A 16,981-nucleotide genomic window follows, 5' to 3' on the forward strand; every position below is an offset into this window, starting at 1 on the left:
GAATTGATGAGAAACTTCCTGACAGTGAGGACCATCAAACAGTGGAACAGCTTGCCACTAGAAATTGTGGGTGCTCCATCACTGGAGATTTTTAAGAAGAGACTGGACATTCACCTGGCTGATATGGTACAGGTTCTCCTGCTTGAGCAGGGGGCTGGAATAGAAGACCTCCAAGGTCCCTTCCAGATTCTATTCTATTCTATTCTATTCTATTCTATTCTATTCTATTCTATTCTATTCTGTTCTGTTCTGTTCTGTTCTGTTCTGTTCTGTTCTGTTCTGTTCTGTTCTGTTCAGTTACTGTTACTTGAAGTTACAACAGCACTGAAAAAAGTGACTTACAATCATTTTTCACACTTACGACCATTGTAGCATTCCCATGGTCTCGTGGTCAAAATTCGGACACTTGGACACTCGGACAACTGTCTCACATTTATGACCGTGGTAGTGTCTGGGGTCATGTGATCACCTTTTGTGACCAAAGCCAATGAGGGAAGTCAGATTCGCTTAACAACTGTGTTACTAAACAACTTAACAACTGTGGCAAGAAAGGTCGTAAAATGGGGCAAAACTGCTTGCTTGACAAATTTTTCACTTAGCAACCTAAAATTTGGGGCTCAGTTGTAGGTGTAAGCTGAGAATTGCCTGTAGTACATGAGTAGTATAATACCTTGCTTCTCAGTCTTAGAAACTGCAAACAGCTGATCCTGCCTTTTAATACAGAAGCAGTTCTCCAGAATGTCCTCCTCTTCCTCTCCTCCTCCTCCTCCTCCTCCTCCTCCTCCTCCTCCTCCTTTTAAAAATAGCTGTAAATTATTATCTCCATTGCCCCTTCCTAACACACATATTGGCTGAGTTCACACCGCCAACCCACAATTTAAGGTCAACAATTGTTGGCTTGGCATGTTTTGTGAGCCCATCTACCCCACCTTGACTTGACAATCAAGCTAGACAGTTGCCCAAATGTAGCTAATGGTGGTTTATTCTGCAGGCTGAGCTGAGCATGACATGGGGGACTCTGTTTCTTCAATCTGGTCTGAGTGCAATGAATAAATAAAACTCGGAGATCTCTGTGAAACTGCTTAAGCCAATTCCAGATTTTACTGGGAAATTTAGCCACAGCTGATGGGATCTGTAATGGTCAATTCAAAAGAAAGAGCTAGTTTTAAATTGCAGAGCCATATGCAGATCTAAACAGCAGGGAGCTATTAAAACAACCGAGAACCAAGTCTTCTATTCTACCTCCTCCGGCTTAGCAAGAATCGTTCTACAGAGCATTCTATTAACCTTAATCTCTTTAAACAGATATAAACTCATTTTGGAAAATGCAGGAGGTTAATGTGTAGTCTAACCTCCAGGAAGTGGTCAAGCAATGTAGCCAACACATCCCTGAAAATTGCAGTTGTTAATTTATATGTGTTTCCTGCCTTCTTCCCAATTTAAATTAAAAGAACTAATTTCTTAGACTGTCAATCAGCCGTCACCCAGTTCTCTTATGAATTCGAAGCTTCATCAAGCAAGCTAGGGCCAGGATCTTTGGACAATCATTGACCGTTCCTCATCACCGTCCCAGACCAATTCCATGCAAGCTGAAAAAGTTGCTGTCGGGATGGGAAAATTGAGGTATTTGGAGACCATCAAGATGTTTGGCTGCCAAAATGTTCTTGAGATGCCCCTTTGTCCAACACTACTTGGTTGGGCTAGCAACAGCAGAGTGCTAAGCATCAAGAAAGCCAAAATATTTCAAGAGTTGCCTTAAATCAAGTTTCATCACAATCAAAATTTTTACTAAGAAAATTTATATGGCCGCCCAACTCACTCATGGTGACTCTGGGTGGCTTACAAGATAAAACCCCAGTACAAAAACCAATAAACCTCAACCCCCTGGGGACAACAATCAAACCACTTCTTGATGGGCTCCATATCACTCTGGTGTCCCCAGGTCCACTGACAAAACCATGTCTTCAGGGTCTTGTGAAAGTGTGTCAAAGTGGGGGACAATCTCATCTCTGCAGGGATGGTGTTCCACAGGGAGAGAGCCATCCTGGATGAAGGCCCTTCTTCTTTGTCTCACCAGATGGACCTCCTTAAGAGAGAGCAACCCATAAAATCCTCTGCCTCCCCATTCTGGTCGGTCTGGGAAAAGACGGTCCTTCAAACAACCTAGCCCCAGGCCATGGAGGTCTTTCAACGTGACAACCAGTATCTTGATTTGGACCTGGAAGGATGTTGTAGCAATCGAGATGAGAGGTGACTAGGCCATAAGTGACTGTGATCAGGAATTGTTAATAAAGGACAGGGCATAAGTGACACACAACCTGGAATTACACAAAGGCCCTCCTTTGTTGGTGTTTGGATCTGAGCGCAATATTTGGGGGTGGGGGTGGGAGATGAACAATCCCCTGCTCTGAACACTTCAGATATCCTCCTGCTATCCTTGTGAAAAGAACTTTGAGAGAGGAAGAGCTCCAAAACTTTCCCCCACTTTTTGCTACAAAATAAATCTCTCCGCCACTCTTTCATTTCATGGGTGAATACAGCTCGTGGCTTCCACAGCTTTTCTATTAAGGAGTCTTGGACCAGAAGTGATCTGACTTGCTACAGCTGTTCTTTCTGTTCTGCTACCCAGGAGAACAGAACCGGGTCTTTAATGAGGAGCACAGAGCAAAATCAGCCCTCGATGGAATTAGCGCTATTTCCCTACCCCGTTAAGATCCATTCCTGGGAACAATTTGAAGTTCTGTCTTTTCAACACGGGAAAGAACCCTCCGGTTGGCTTCACACCACCCACTGGCACCTAAACCTGGATTAACAAGAGGTCAATTTGCAAAAAATCAAATGCAGATCAGTAAACACAATATATACTGTATATATCAGGATGTAACAACACAGCCAACCAACCCGCTTACAGCAACAAAGCCAGCACCACACACAACCCCACCAATATTTACAGAGAGACGGCAGCTCCGATCACGCTTTGCTCGCACAAGCACGAAGCCGAAGACACCAGCCTGAAGATGACAAGTGGGACCTCGTCGAAACGTCGCCAATAGGAAAAGGAGTGGAAGCCTTTGAACTGTGGAGCTGGAGGCGACTAGGATGCATCCCACAATAATTCCCAAGATAACAAGCAAAGAAATCCTAGATCAAGCCTCACCAAAAATATCACTTGAGACCCAGATTGCCACCCAGAGGCCGTCATGTCGTGATAGTTGACTCACTCGAAAAGTCAGTCATGCTGGGAGTGATCAGTGGAAAAAGGAGAAGGGATAACGCCCAGGCGCCCACTGGCTGGACACTATAAAGGAGAGGTCCCCAACCTTTGGGGCACCAAGGATCGGTTCCATGGAGAGAGGTTTTTGCATGGACCGGAGGGTGTGTAGTTTTGTGTGCTGCCTGGATCCCATGGATTGGGCTTTGCTTGTTGGTACAGACTGGTTGCTGGCATGCTGTGGCCCGGTACTGGTCCATGGACCAGGGGTTGGGGACACCTGCTATAAAGGATGACACCAGGATGACCATGGTGAATCTGAAGGAGGCAGTATGAGATAGAGAGGCATGGAGAGTGCTGATCCACAGAGTGGCCAAGGGTCGGACACGACTGAATGGCTGAAATGATGACATGCACACAATACGTGATGCCTAAACAAGTAAATCCTACTATGGCTTAACGTAATGCCTCCTAAATTTTCTCCTTCTTTACCCTAAACCATTTATCAGAAAGTCCTATTGAAATTCAAGGCCTGGTTGTAAATCTCTTTCTTTAACACTGTTGTAACTTTAAACAGTAGCTGATCAAAACCTCATAATTTGAGGACTACTCCGTATTTTAAATAGACTATTGTTGAATGATCCTTAAAACAAATTCCCTTTGGTAATGTCATAGGTTTTTGTCTGAACAGGAATACTTTGCAAAATTTTAAAATATATACAGTATCTCAATCCTTAATCTGTTTAAAGGTCCTTGTTGTGGTGGGTGGTGAGTTCACATGTCATTACTCAAAGAAAAACTACTCTTAATCAACTGGGGACAAATTTACACAGGTTTGGAAAACACTGGCTTAAGGCAATAGCCTAGTTCAACTAGCTTGCTTTGTTCAACCACAAACCGCTGTATTCTCATTTTAGCTTAACCTGTTGTGTGCGCCTGCCCTACAATTCAACATCATATTGATCATGATAGAGACATTTCTGAAAAACCTTCCTCCATTCATTCATTGTCTGTGGCTGAAGGGCTGTTTGTTTTGCGGTTGGCTGAATTTATGGCCTGTTTCAAGCCAGCTTCTGGATGGCTGCGTTTTGATGAATGGACTGTTGTGTGAATCTCCTTTAGAAGAGAGCAGAAAAATGTGGGGTGGAGAATTCAGTCTCTCAGGAGAAGGATTTCCATTTGTGGTTGTATTTTACTGGGGGAAACGGTGGGACCCAACAGCAGAAAAATAGGCTGTCAACTTTCCTTTGATCTAGGGTCAAAGTCACACATGAATCTTGGGGAATATATTGAGAAGCGTGGTTTGGGTATGGGTGTGTTCAGCCTAAAACTCAGTGACTTTTTCTTCTTTGATTCTCTTTTCTAATCCACTATACTGTTCTGAATGTTCACTAACATTAAAAAAAGATGATTGTAGTCCTATCTGGGGGAAAAAATAGAACCATAGTATCAGAAAAGACCCTAACACTACCCAGAGGCACCGCGTATGACTTGGTCGTCCATATATATTTTTTAATAAATAAAAGGCAATATGGGCAGCATACGAGTCTAATAAATTAAATTAATAAAATAAAATAAAATAAAAAATAAAATAAATAAAATAAATAAAATAAAATAAAATAAAATAAAATAAAATAAAATAAAATAATAAAATAAAATAAATAAAATAAAATAAAATAATAAAATAAAATAAAATAAAATAAAATAAAATAAAATAAAATAAAATAAAATAAAATAAAATAATAAAATGGGCTGGAGGCCACTCACAAAACCTTAAGGCAGGGGTCTTCAAATTTGTGGACTTCAACTCCCAGAATTCCTCAGCCAGGATGCTTTAAGATAGGGGTCTTCAAACTTGGCCCTTTTATGACTTGTGGACTTGCATTCCCAGAATTCCTCAGCCAGGCACGTTGGCTGACGAATTCTGGGAGTTAAAGTCCACAAGTCAAAAAAGGGCCAAGTTTGAAGATCCCTGCCTTAAGGGGTTGTTTACTCATAGTTTATTTCAAAATTTCTCTTTCTCGGTTAGACCTTCCATTTCCGAATTCCAGAAAGGCTGGCAAACCTGTCCAAACTTATAGTTTCTCCCAAATTAAGACCTCATCTTCCCACCTCTCTCTTTCCTTAAAGATAACCAACAAACACAGCAGATTGTAATAAATTCCTAGGCTGCTTGTGTCTTCTGCTTTCCTCCTGAATATTTGCAAATCCTGGTAAATATCCATCCTGTAATCTGCTGGCACCAGCCACAGACATTATCTAACAAGTCTAATTTATTAGACTTGTACGCTGTCCATCTCACCTTTTATTTATTATCTTAAATCGAAAAGGGGGGGAAATCTCCCTTTCCCCAGCCTGTCGAGAAGACGAGAAGACGGGCTTTTCTGGTATCTCAGTGTAATTCACTTGCCTGCTAATTAAAAGATGTCCATCACCTGCTGGGGCTGACTCATGTTACAGGCCCTGAATGCTCATGAACATTCAACATCAAGCAGGGAGACAACAGTTAGAGGTAAATATTAGTAGCTCAGGACTGAACTTTCTATTAAATGTCCTCCTCCTCTTCCACCCCTCTTCCTCCTCCTCCTCCTTCCAGCACCAGTCCCTCCTAGTGTTGATGATATTACCTACTTGGGTACTGAAATGTTTTCAAGAAAACAGCCAAGCTCCGAGAGCACCAGAGACTCCATGGAGACAACCTTAAGCAGTGTCCCAATATCTCAGGGGCTGCCACCAAGAAGAGGGGGTCAACCTATTCTCCAAGGAAGCTGAAGGCAGAAGAAGAAACAGTGGGTGGAAACTAATCAAGGAGAGAAGCAACCTGGAACTATGGAGAAATGTCCTGACTGTGGGAACAATGAACCAGTGGAACCACCTGCCTCCAGAAGTGGTGAACGCTCCAACACTGGAAGTTTTTAAGAAGGGACGGGACAACCATTTGTCTGAAATGGTGTAAGGTTTCCTGCCTGAGCAGGGGGTTGGACTAGATGACCTCCAAGGTCCCTTCCAAGTGAATTAGTATCTCAGTCTACCCGGCTGAAATCAAGGTCAAGGCAGGTTCCTTCTGATTAGGAAATCAGAAGCAGTCTGCTAGCCTTTTGTCCAATCAACAAATTTTATTAAGAGGTATGAGATTCCCTAAACTGCACCATGGCATGGGTCCGGATTATTTACGGGAGTACCTTTTGCCGGCGTTAACTTCCCATTGCCCCGTGCGCTCCCACAGAGAGGGCCTGCTCAGGGTGCCATCGGTCAGGGAATGTCGACTGGCGGCCCCCAGGCGGAGAGCGTTCTCTGTGGGTGCGCCTGCCCTCTGGAATCAGCTCCCTGTTGAGCTCCGGATGGCTCCCAACCTTCGCTCTTTTTGCCACGACCTGAAGACTTGGCTATTCGAACTTGCCAGCCTGGACTGAGGGACTGGGATTTTAGATTTTAAATTTTACATTTTAGAACGTGTTTTATTGTTTAGGGCTACTTGGTTTAATTTATTTTAATTTTTGTATGTTATGTGTTGTATATAGTGTTTTAATTGCCCTGTACACCGCCCCGAGTCATTCGGGAGAGGGGTGGTATATAAATCCAAATAATAAATAATAAATAAATAAATAAATTGCTACAAAAAAATTAAAAAGGCCCTCACCCAACAGATCTACAGGCTGAGTTGAGATACAGCTTTGCCCAGATGGTGCTGTTTTGTTTTTTTTGCCCAGCAGAAGCTTGTCAACTAGCCAGCATCCTTTGGTGACCCCCCCCAGCCCCCTGAGTGTAGGGGTCCCAAAGCTTTCCCCCTTTGCAGGAGGTCAGGCATATTTTAAAGAGTAAAATGGTCTCCTTTGACCTTGCAGCAGGATTGCCGGATTGAAATTTTCATTTAAAGCCAAGCCATACGAGGAAAAAAAACACCCAGAAAATAACCAAACAAATTTTAATATATTTTTCATACACTGCACAGAAAGTTCTAGATCAAGGTCATGACTATCTCCTCCCCCCCAATGAGTGGAGCACATGGCATAAACTTTGTCAGATGTGAAGGGTTTTTTTGTTTTGTTTTTTAGCAGCATTTGTGGAAAAGCAGTGAAGGGTTTTGTTGTGGTTGTTTTGCAACATTTGCTGGAAAGCGATGGTTTTGCCTGGATTCTCACAATAGCACTAAGGAGATTCAACTCAACTGCTAGCCACCAAAATGTAGGGATTTTTCGTGCTGGTATATATCTGAGTTTCTGTACATGTCCACGGAGAGAAGCTTCCCTTCTCAATAAAAACTGTCCGCAATGGTAGGTCTCTCCCTCAAGTGATGTTTGACCAGGAGAACATTCTTGAGGTTCTCCCACATGCTCAGTCCTGCAGCCCTCAATGTTCTGGTGGTCACAAAACCACAAGAAATGGAGTTGTCTGTGGAGATTCTCAGTCATCCAGGTCATGGTTGTCCCAAAGGTGCTTTTTCAGGAGGCAACTGGACTTTCTTGGTTTTTCTTTGAAGACATTTCACTTCTCATCCAAGAAGCTTCTTCAGCTTTAAGAAATGAGGTTGGTTCTGCTGGCGTCTCATGAGTGGCTAGCTCCCTTATGCCAACTTCTCTTGGCCAAGCTTGCTGGGTGGGGAATTCTGGGAGTTGAAGTCCACCATCTTCAAATTACCAATGTTGTGAAACACTGTTCTGGATGATGTAATAGGAAGCTCAGTGAGACTATGGGCTGAAAGTCCACCATTGGGGTCTCCTGCCCCCTTGGAGACCATGGTGCTGGTCACATGACATTTCTTCTCTTCTTTCTTTTAATGAATGTGGAGATCATTCTTTAGGTTCCTTTTTCAACTGGCTCTTGGTCTACTTAGCCATTCTTCTGGGAAGGAGATGTGTAATTGGGGAGAACTGGTTAAAATTCCCATTTGAATCTCCCCACCACCCTTTCCCTGGGACCGAATCAAGCATCCCTGTCTGTGCCAAAGGGAGTTTCCTTTTAAATGCTGAAAGGAGTTGCAAATCCACTGATCTGGTGAGGTTCCACTGGGGTGAACAGAATTAAAATCTCCTGCCTCTTCCGTCATTAACCTGATCTCCTTTGGGCCTGCAAGCCCGCTATTTCTACTTTTGAAGTGTAAATGGAATTGCAAATTGCAGAGAGAGCCAGGCAGGTTAAAATTTGCTTATCTTCTCTTATAGAAAGCAGAGATTTTGGGTTGGGGACCCAGCCAGAACGAAAAAATATAGCAGGGTTTGTATCTCAGCATATGGAGACTCGCTGTGGATGGCTCCTTAAAAAGGAACCTGGTGCATGGGGGGGGGGGGGAAAGAAGACCTCATCTCATCCAAGAACTTTGGAGGGTTTACAGTGATGATAAGTATTAAGTATGAAGAATGTGTTTTAGCATGGTCAAACTGGGAGAGCTCATGGCTGAACAATGGTGTGGCTCATTTCAGTTTTTTTTACAAGCCAATCGGTCCACTGGATCGCTGGCTGTGGGAAGGGACAGGATGGTGGGATCCTTGGTGCTCTTTCAATGTGATTGTTTTTCTACAGATATTTCATTACCTAACTAGTAACATCTTCCGTGCTAGAAGGGAGTGGTGTTTGTGGGGAGAAGGAAGAGGAGGAGGATGACTATGACTGTGGGGCCCTTTGGCGCTCTCTGAGCTGGGTGGTTTTCTTGCAGATGTTTCATTACCCAACTACTCAACATCCTCAGGGCTAGAAGGGAGTGGGGTTTGTAGAGAGAAGGAGGAGGAGGATGAGCATTATGAGGGATCCTTTGGTGCTTTCTTGTTGGGTGTTTTCTTGAAGACATTTCGCAATCCAGCTAGGTAATATCAGTGCTAGAAGTTGTGTTTGTTCTTTGTTTATATACAAGTGGCTTGCCATCTGCTGAGCAAAGCTTGCCTGCCTTTGTCTGCCAGACATCCTGCATCTGTGGTCCCCAAGTAGCTTAGATAAAAGGTAAAGCTTCCTTCAACCCACTCACCCTTATGGTAACTTCATGGATACATCTACCTTGCTCTCCTGCAACAATATGGAACTGTTTTTCTTGGCTGCCCTCTTCCTCTGGAACGTTCTGGCTTCCTCATCAGGCCCATTATTAGGGCAGTAATGGATGGTCTCCTATCCTAGTTCTACCCATTTAGTTTCTTGTGGTCTTCCAGGATGACTAAATGCTACTGCCACCATCTAGGGCAGCATTCCTCAACTTGAATGGTTTAAGATGTGTGGACTTCAACTCCCAGAATTCCCTAGCTAGCCTGCTCCAGCCATGAAGTCCAACTGAAGAAATTTGGGAGTTGAAGTCCACGCACCTTCAAGCTTGCTAAGATTGAGAAACGCTTCTCTAGAGATTATAGGGACATTTTTACAGAGAGAAGTGATTTGCTATTGTGTTGTTCCTGGATTATTATTTTTTCCTCTTAATCCAATGCGCAACTCAAAAAGAATATATACTACTGTATAAATTGATCAGAAATCTCTCTCTCTCTCTCTCTCTGTATCCCAGGTGTTGAAAAATTCTCCTGCTTAAAAGCCATAGAAGATGCACTGAATTCTTGCATTGATCTTAATTGGCTCTTGGCTCCAAGCCACGTTGGAGAAAGAAGGGTGATTAAATCCATAAATGGGATAGCCTAATAGATCAATTACACTAATGCAGCTGAGGCTTCCATAAAGATGTAAGAGTAAAGTAGCCTTTCACAGCACAGTGAAGAAGCGCAGCCCAATTGAGCAAAGAGGGCAGGATAGAAATACATTTGCATCGAATCCAGAGAAGGCAGAACTTTCAGCTGTGCTGTTCAAAGCTCATAAAAAAGTGATGGTCCAATAAACGTGGTCTGGGAGGAAGCTGGGCTAGAAAATTGATTCTGGAGTCTGGAGTCACATACGTTGCATTTGTGGGTTTCAGTGCCGAGTTAGACCCACGCTGAAGTCCCCACTTGACCTCAGAGCTCACTGGTTTAAGATGGGTCAGATGCTCCTCCTTCCTCTGACTCAGCTCATTCACCTCGCTGGTTGTTGGGATGGCTGGCTGGGGAATTCTGGGAGTTGAAGTCCACAAATCTTAAAGTTGCCATGTTTGGAGAGACCCTTGTCCTACTTGAACCTTGAAGATAGGGTTGTAGATAAGCTGGCACCTTGCTCTGCCATGTGGCCACCAGGTTCACCAAGTGAATATTTTGAAAAACTTAGAACGGGAAGGAGGATGGGTGCACACCATTGCCCAATAAAGCCTCATCACCTTGTCCCAGGTGAGTGAGCAAGTAATCCTATCGTATGTTTTGGGTCCTCTTCTTCTTGGGTCATGTCCCAGAACAGAAATAAAATGTGGTGTCTCACGTTTTTAACTGACATAGGACACCTTTTGCTCCCTAGCTACATAAAAACATGAGATACATGACACGAAGGGTCCCCATTTATAATTTCTTCCTTCACCTGTCCCATGCTGGAGCCCTGCAGCTACATTAATCTTGGAGCAGACACTTGGAAGCTGTCATTTTCATCTTTTCCACTTCAGCTGCCCCGAAGAAAGCAACTTGGTTTTGTCAGGAAATCTGTATTGTTGGATTTACAAGCTGTGGCTTGGTCACTGGGGTATCATCTATCATTCTAATAGACAGCCATGGATGTCTACCGGGCTACAGTGAGCTTGAAGGAACCCAACTGTCTCCAAGGATGGTCTTCTGATTTCCTTTGGTGGACTTCTGGGGGATACCAAAACTGAAGTTAAAACAGTCTTTAATTAGCCAGTTTGCGTCTACGATAGTCTGGAATGCTGTTTTTCAATGTCTTGTCTCTTTACAAGTCTGCCCATCTGATGGAGAACCTCAAAAGAGGTCAAGAGAAGCCTGGACTTCCACTGAGAGATAGCAAACAGCTTCTCTGCTTGACTGAGATCTGTTGTGTTGTGTTCCCGTGTACATTAAGTTCCATAAGTGCTACTTTCGTATTTGGAGATGTAAATTAACAATGGGTCCATGTGATTGAAGATCCAATCCCAGGAATAGGGTTGATGTTTGTTATTTGTTCAATGACCCCTTGATTGTTTTTTTTTAGCTTTTCTTACTGGAGCATATTAGTCCAGGCTGTCTTTGATTTGATATTTTAAAGTTGTTTTTATGTGTCTCTTAGTTTTGTGGGCTGCCCAGAGTTCACTGGAAATGGGTGGTCAATACATTTAAATACATAGATAATAATGGCCACCCTCCTTGCTCCCCTTATCTTTGGGGTCAGGGTATTTGAACCCCCCCTCCCCACCTGGAGACCCACTCAGGCACCTTGCAATATTTGGAGATCAGCAAGGCATGAGAATTATTTTGTTCTCTCTGTCTTCTTCCTTCCTTCAGCAAGGCAGAGAGAGAAAAGATGTACAGAAAGAAAGATGCCAAATAAATTATTGATCTTGAGCAGAATTAAAATGAATATTTATTGCAGCGGATCAAGTATTCAGCCAGACAGTGTTGTCAGGCGATTTTGAGCATGATGTGAAAAAGCAGCAAACAAGCTTTTTTATCTTGCATTTGATCTTTTGCAAGAATTCTGCTCCAAGATATGCGGGTTAGTGGACTGAAGGATTGAACCCTACCCCAGATACAAATGCTGCAAATTGGGATAATGTCTCCCAATTTGCCTATGTATGACAATTCCTGCTAGCCAGCATGTGAAAAAGATGAGGACAACTCTGAAAAAGACCTTACTCTTCTCATGGACCACCACAAAATCCAATTCAGCATAACATTGTTATCAGTGTCGCTCACAAAGCTGCATTCTGCAGCCCAGCTTCATTGCCTTAAGGGCTAGAAACTCGCTTTCAAAGAAGAGGGAGAGGGGGAGGCAAAGGAGGAGGAATCTGAAATGTCTGCAGAGATGAATTTGTCACTGTTATTGTCTGTTCTATACTCACATTGTGCCAGATTTAGTAGCGGGTGCAAACTTTAATCCTGCTGGGCTAGACCAAGATAGATCCATTATTCTAGGACAGGTGTGTCCAGTCTTGGCAACTTTAAGACCTGTAGAACTTTAAGACTTCCTCATGCTGGCTGGGTAATTCTGGGAGTTGAAGTCCACAAGTCTTAAAGTTGGCAAGGTTGGACACCCTGTTCTAGAAGGTCATTCTGCATCTTACAATGGCAAACTTCCATACAGAATTAGATGGGCAAGATGATGATGTTGATGATGTTACCCGTTCAGTTGTGTCGGACTCTTGGCAATTCTATGGGCCAGGTCTCCATATCTTCTGATCTTGCACTATTTGTTTGAGTTTTTCTATGCTCTGACTGGTGAGCTTTCATGGTGAGGTGAGCAAGAAGGACCTCCTAGTCATCCTTTCTCCAGAGCTTCTTCCAAATGTCTTGGACTTCATTGTCTCCTAGCTATCCAGACATGCTGGATGGAGATTTTGGGTGCTGTAGAGTAATACTTCCAAAGGGTACCACTGTAAAAAAAAAGAGATCCTCTTGGCTTCTTCTAATATTCTCCATTCCACCCATTGTGAGCCAAATTAGTGGGAAACTCCATTGGGCATGTGTGCACCGGTGTGATTAATACCATAGTGAGCTGAACTCTTTCCACTATTTTCTTCTCTCTGTCTCTCTCTCTCTGTCTCTCTCTATGGGAAGAAAAGATTAGCAGCTGGCTTCTTTGTAAGAAGCTCAAAATCATCCTCAGAGCTTAGTTGCTAAATACCAGGGGGAAGATCTGAAGATACACAACCAGATGGAGCCTAGAGTGCCTATCAGATCACTGGGCCCCTGCTGAGGAAGCAGAATTACAAGCAACCCCCTGTGGAGCAAGTGGCTGGAACAGCAGACCCACAACTCAAGGGAGAAAAAGCCTGGTGTTCCATGTTGCACACCAGAGTAAATGTAACATGGATTTGACGGGGGAGGGCAGGTCTAAATGAGAGGCAGAACTTACAAGGAGAGAAGGAATGGATTATTTGAGGGAGAACGGGCAACGAGAAATACTCCATTGTCTTAAAATGGAGCCTCTGATTGAGATGTAGAGCAATCGATCATAGAATCAATAAAGGAGAATATTTGTAGCTCAAGGTTGAAATGAGGGGTCCTTGGTGCTCTCTGAGCTTGGTTGTTTCCTTACAGATGTTTCATTACCCCAAGTAGGTGATATCATCTGTGCTAGTACTAACATCATCTAACGCTGATGAAGTTACCTAGTTTGGTAATGAAACATCTGCAAGAAAACCACCAAGCTTAGAGAGCACCAAGGATCCTTCAATCATAGAATCATATTGTGGAAGAATTTCTGAAGAATGTCTTTGTTCTCGAAATATGCCACTCATCTCACTGAATTTGCTAGCTCTGCTGCATCCTTTTCATCCTTAATTTCCTCCAGGTATCTTTGCTTGAATTCCCTGATGGTTTTAGATGATACAAATCCTATAGAAGTTGGTGGACCCCCTTCTTTGAGATGTTAGAGGTATCTAATCCCTCCTGCAGCTCCAAGAGACACCAGGTTGGGTTATGCTGTCTGCACCTTTCCTCTTCAGAATCATTATGAGCATATTTATCTCACTTAACCTGGCTGTTCACCAGGGTAAGGATCTCGGGAGGAAGAATGAAGAGTCTGCTTAGTCACGGACACTTCATAAAACGAGCCATTTTCCCCCCCCCCCATCTGGTTTTTCTTTGCAAGGTTCACGTATAAAAATATTGGCGTTGTGCATGCAGCTGCATGAATTAAGGAAATTCACTGCCCCGTACTCCATCAGCTTAGCCTTCAACTCGGCATACAGTAGACAAGGAAGGAAAGAACAGCAGCCCAATGCAATTTCTCATTAGGAGGCATAAATTAGCATAGCGTAGCTAAAAAACAGGCAGCAATTGCCAACAGGGAAACTACAAAGACATACACAAATACGCACACACAGAGACACATACTTTCGTGCTTCCTTTTAATGCTTTATGATCTAGACACATTTATTTTCCTTTAAAAAAAAAAGAATACCCTGCATCTGCATTATAAATGATAGCAGAGCTATAAAAACAGCCAAAAGCTTTTGTTGTTTCTGTTGTCCTGGGATTCTTTTCAGAAAGTCTTTCAATTAATCAAAGTTAATTGTAATCAGCTGTTGGGCCCTATAAATAATCAACCGTGTCACTGAGATATGGAATGAATCCACCCAAATTATGCTAATGAGGATGATTAGGTTGTATGAAATCTAAATGTTGGGGACAGCCAAGCAATCAGCGGAAAAGTAATTTCCATTCCGTGTCTCGTGTGTGTAGGAATCCGCAGGGCAAGAGGTGAGCCCATTAAATCTCTTTTTAAGAAAATAATTGTAGTAATTGAGCTTTTGAAAGACAGGTGGAAAGATTCTGAAGGCTGGTTTGGTTTAGACGAAATGATATGGTCAGGTGCTTGAGCAACAAGAACCCAACACACGTACTATGAATACTCCGTGGCCGTATATGTGCATGTAGGTTATTCAGTCACTGTCAAGACTTGTGAACTGGATATTGTATGATGAAGACACACAGGTCCTCTTCAGTTGTGGAAAAGGAATTGATCCTGGAGCCACTCTGATTGAGTTGCCTCGAACGGGCGCCCCGGTTCCTTGCCCTTTTTGAGATGGGAAGGGTCTGCAAATACAGTGAAGGTTGTAAAGTAGCTGTACCGTAATGCATATATAAAAGTCATTTGTGACACTTTATAAAACAAAGAGAAACACCGAATTGTCTCCTTGACCAGCCATGAAAAAATAATCCCTAAATCCTAGCTGTTCCTGCTCAGTAGCATCACTTCAATCATCATCTTCCTTGTTTTGTGGATCCAAAATCTGTCCATACCTGAGGTATGGTGTGAAGAAGATGTCTGCTTGTGACTAAAAACTCAACAACAGTTTCAAGGAGCAACGAAGGAGACTATCTAGGTCACCCTGAAGACCTTTTCTAGGGCGTGAGTTCTTACTAATTCTAGCTGGAGGACTCCATCCCTTCACTACTTCATTTCTAGGTCCTGCATTATCTTCCAAAGTATTATCTGGGACCTTTCTGCAGTGTCTTTAATTTTGTCCAAATGGCCATTTTTCAAGTGCTGGAGAACTCATCACATGGGTCCAATCTTGAAGATGTACACCACGGATTTGTAAATACGTTTCTCTTCTTCAGCCCAAGATGGCCCCCAAGACATTTTGAACCTGAGATGAAGGACAAGATGACGGTCCTTCTTGTTCAGTATAGAAGAGATGCCTGGACTTTCAGATGCAACAATATTTTTCAATTGAACCTGAGAAGAAGACTTCAGGAAGATCTTTATCCTACAGAGTCTTTACGGATTGAAAAGGGGAGGGAGGGTATCCAAAGAGTCTTCCTGAAGAGTGAGGGAGGAGGATTTTATTCAGGGCTGCCAGAAAGAAATGCAATCAGTGGCATCTACATCATCTCTAGTGATGATCCCCCCTCCCTGCTTAAACTAAAGTTAGTAGAACAGAAGCCTCTTACGTGGGGAAATATTTGAAAAACTGCATGACAGATTTGAATGCAGGATTAGATTGTAAGCTTCTTTGGGTGTGTGCTGATGTTTTTGTGCTGATGATCCTTGGAACATAGCATAATTTGTGCTAATGACTGTGCTAATGCACACACACACACACCTCTGCTTGTCCAACCATCGTCTGTCTGTCTGTCTGTCTGTCTGTCTGTCTGTCTGTCTCTCTCTCTCTCATCTATCTATCTATCTATCTATCTATCTATCTATCTATCTATCTATCTATCTATTTATCATCTCCCTGTCTTCCTTTTGAAGATTTTGGTTGGTTAAAGCTGGGGTTTTCCCCCCATCAAATAAACAGCAAATGAAATTATTTTTCTCTAATGCAAGCCCCCAAAGGACCCCCCTACTCCTTCCAGTAACTATTATCTTGCCATGGAGCAATAAAAGCCACCTTTTCAGTAGTTATAATGCCAGAAGAGAAGTTTGTTCTCTAGGCCTGCACAGCCCATCATCCCCACTGCAGAAAACCGTGTGAACATGAGGATCGGGCGAGTGGGACCATCTCTGTAAGGCAGAAGGGAAGAGAGCAACGTTCTCTGTCTACTGCAGGGGTAGGCAACCTCGGCTCTTTTATAACTCATGGACTTCAACTCCCAGAATTCCTGAGTCAGCATAGCTGACTCAGGAATTCTGGGAGTTGAAGTCCATGAGTCATAAAAGAGCTGAGGTTGCCTACCCCTGGTCTACTGCAACAGATCAGAGGGGGGGGGAGAAAGAACAACTCTGTGTCTGATGTGGGATTAAAATGTGCTGAGAAAGAAAAAACAGCGACACAAAATGTTTGAAAAGAAGAAAGATGAGAGAGTTGGGGGGGGGATTAGCAAAAGCAAAAAGTGACTCAGAAAAACCAACTTTTCAAGCTCAGAGGCAGTTTGGATTGAATAGACCTGTTAATAAAATACATTTGAAAAGGATGTTGTGAAGGGAAGACATGAAAGAAAAAAGGCAAATCCCTTTAAATAAGACTTTTGTCCCGCTTCAAATCTCTTGGCTTTACCAATCGCTGTGTCCTGAAAAGAGATAGATCAAAATAATCCGGTGACAACACAGTTGGGGAGCGGGGCCATCAAATGGGTTGGGGTGACACATCCATCCTTACAGCTTTTATTCGGGGCTGCATCAATCAAAGCTAAGCCGCAGTGCTACCCCACCTTCCTCATCCTTCTTCATCGGAGGCGTGGGGAGTAGGGCCGTTCTAGTGAACCAAAGGGCAGGAATCTGCGATGCTAAATTACCAGCAGCAATTATTATGATCCCATACACACACACCCACACACCCAC

Source organism: Vipera ursinii (assembly GCF_947247035.1).
Source record: "Vipera ursinii genome assembly, chromosome: 8".
Taxonomy (NCBI): domain Eukaryota; kingdom Metazoa; phylum Chordata; class Lepidosauria; order Squamata; family Viperidae; genus Vipera; species Vipera ursinii.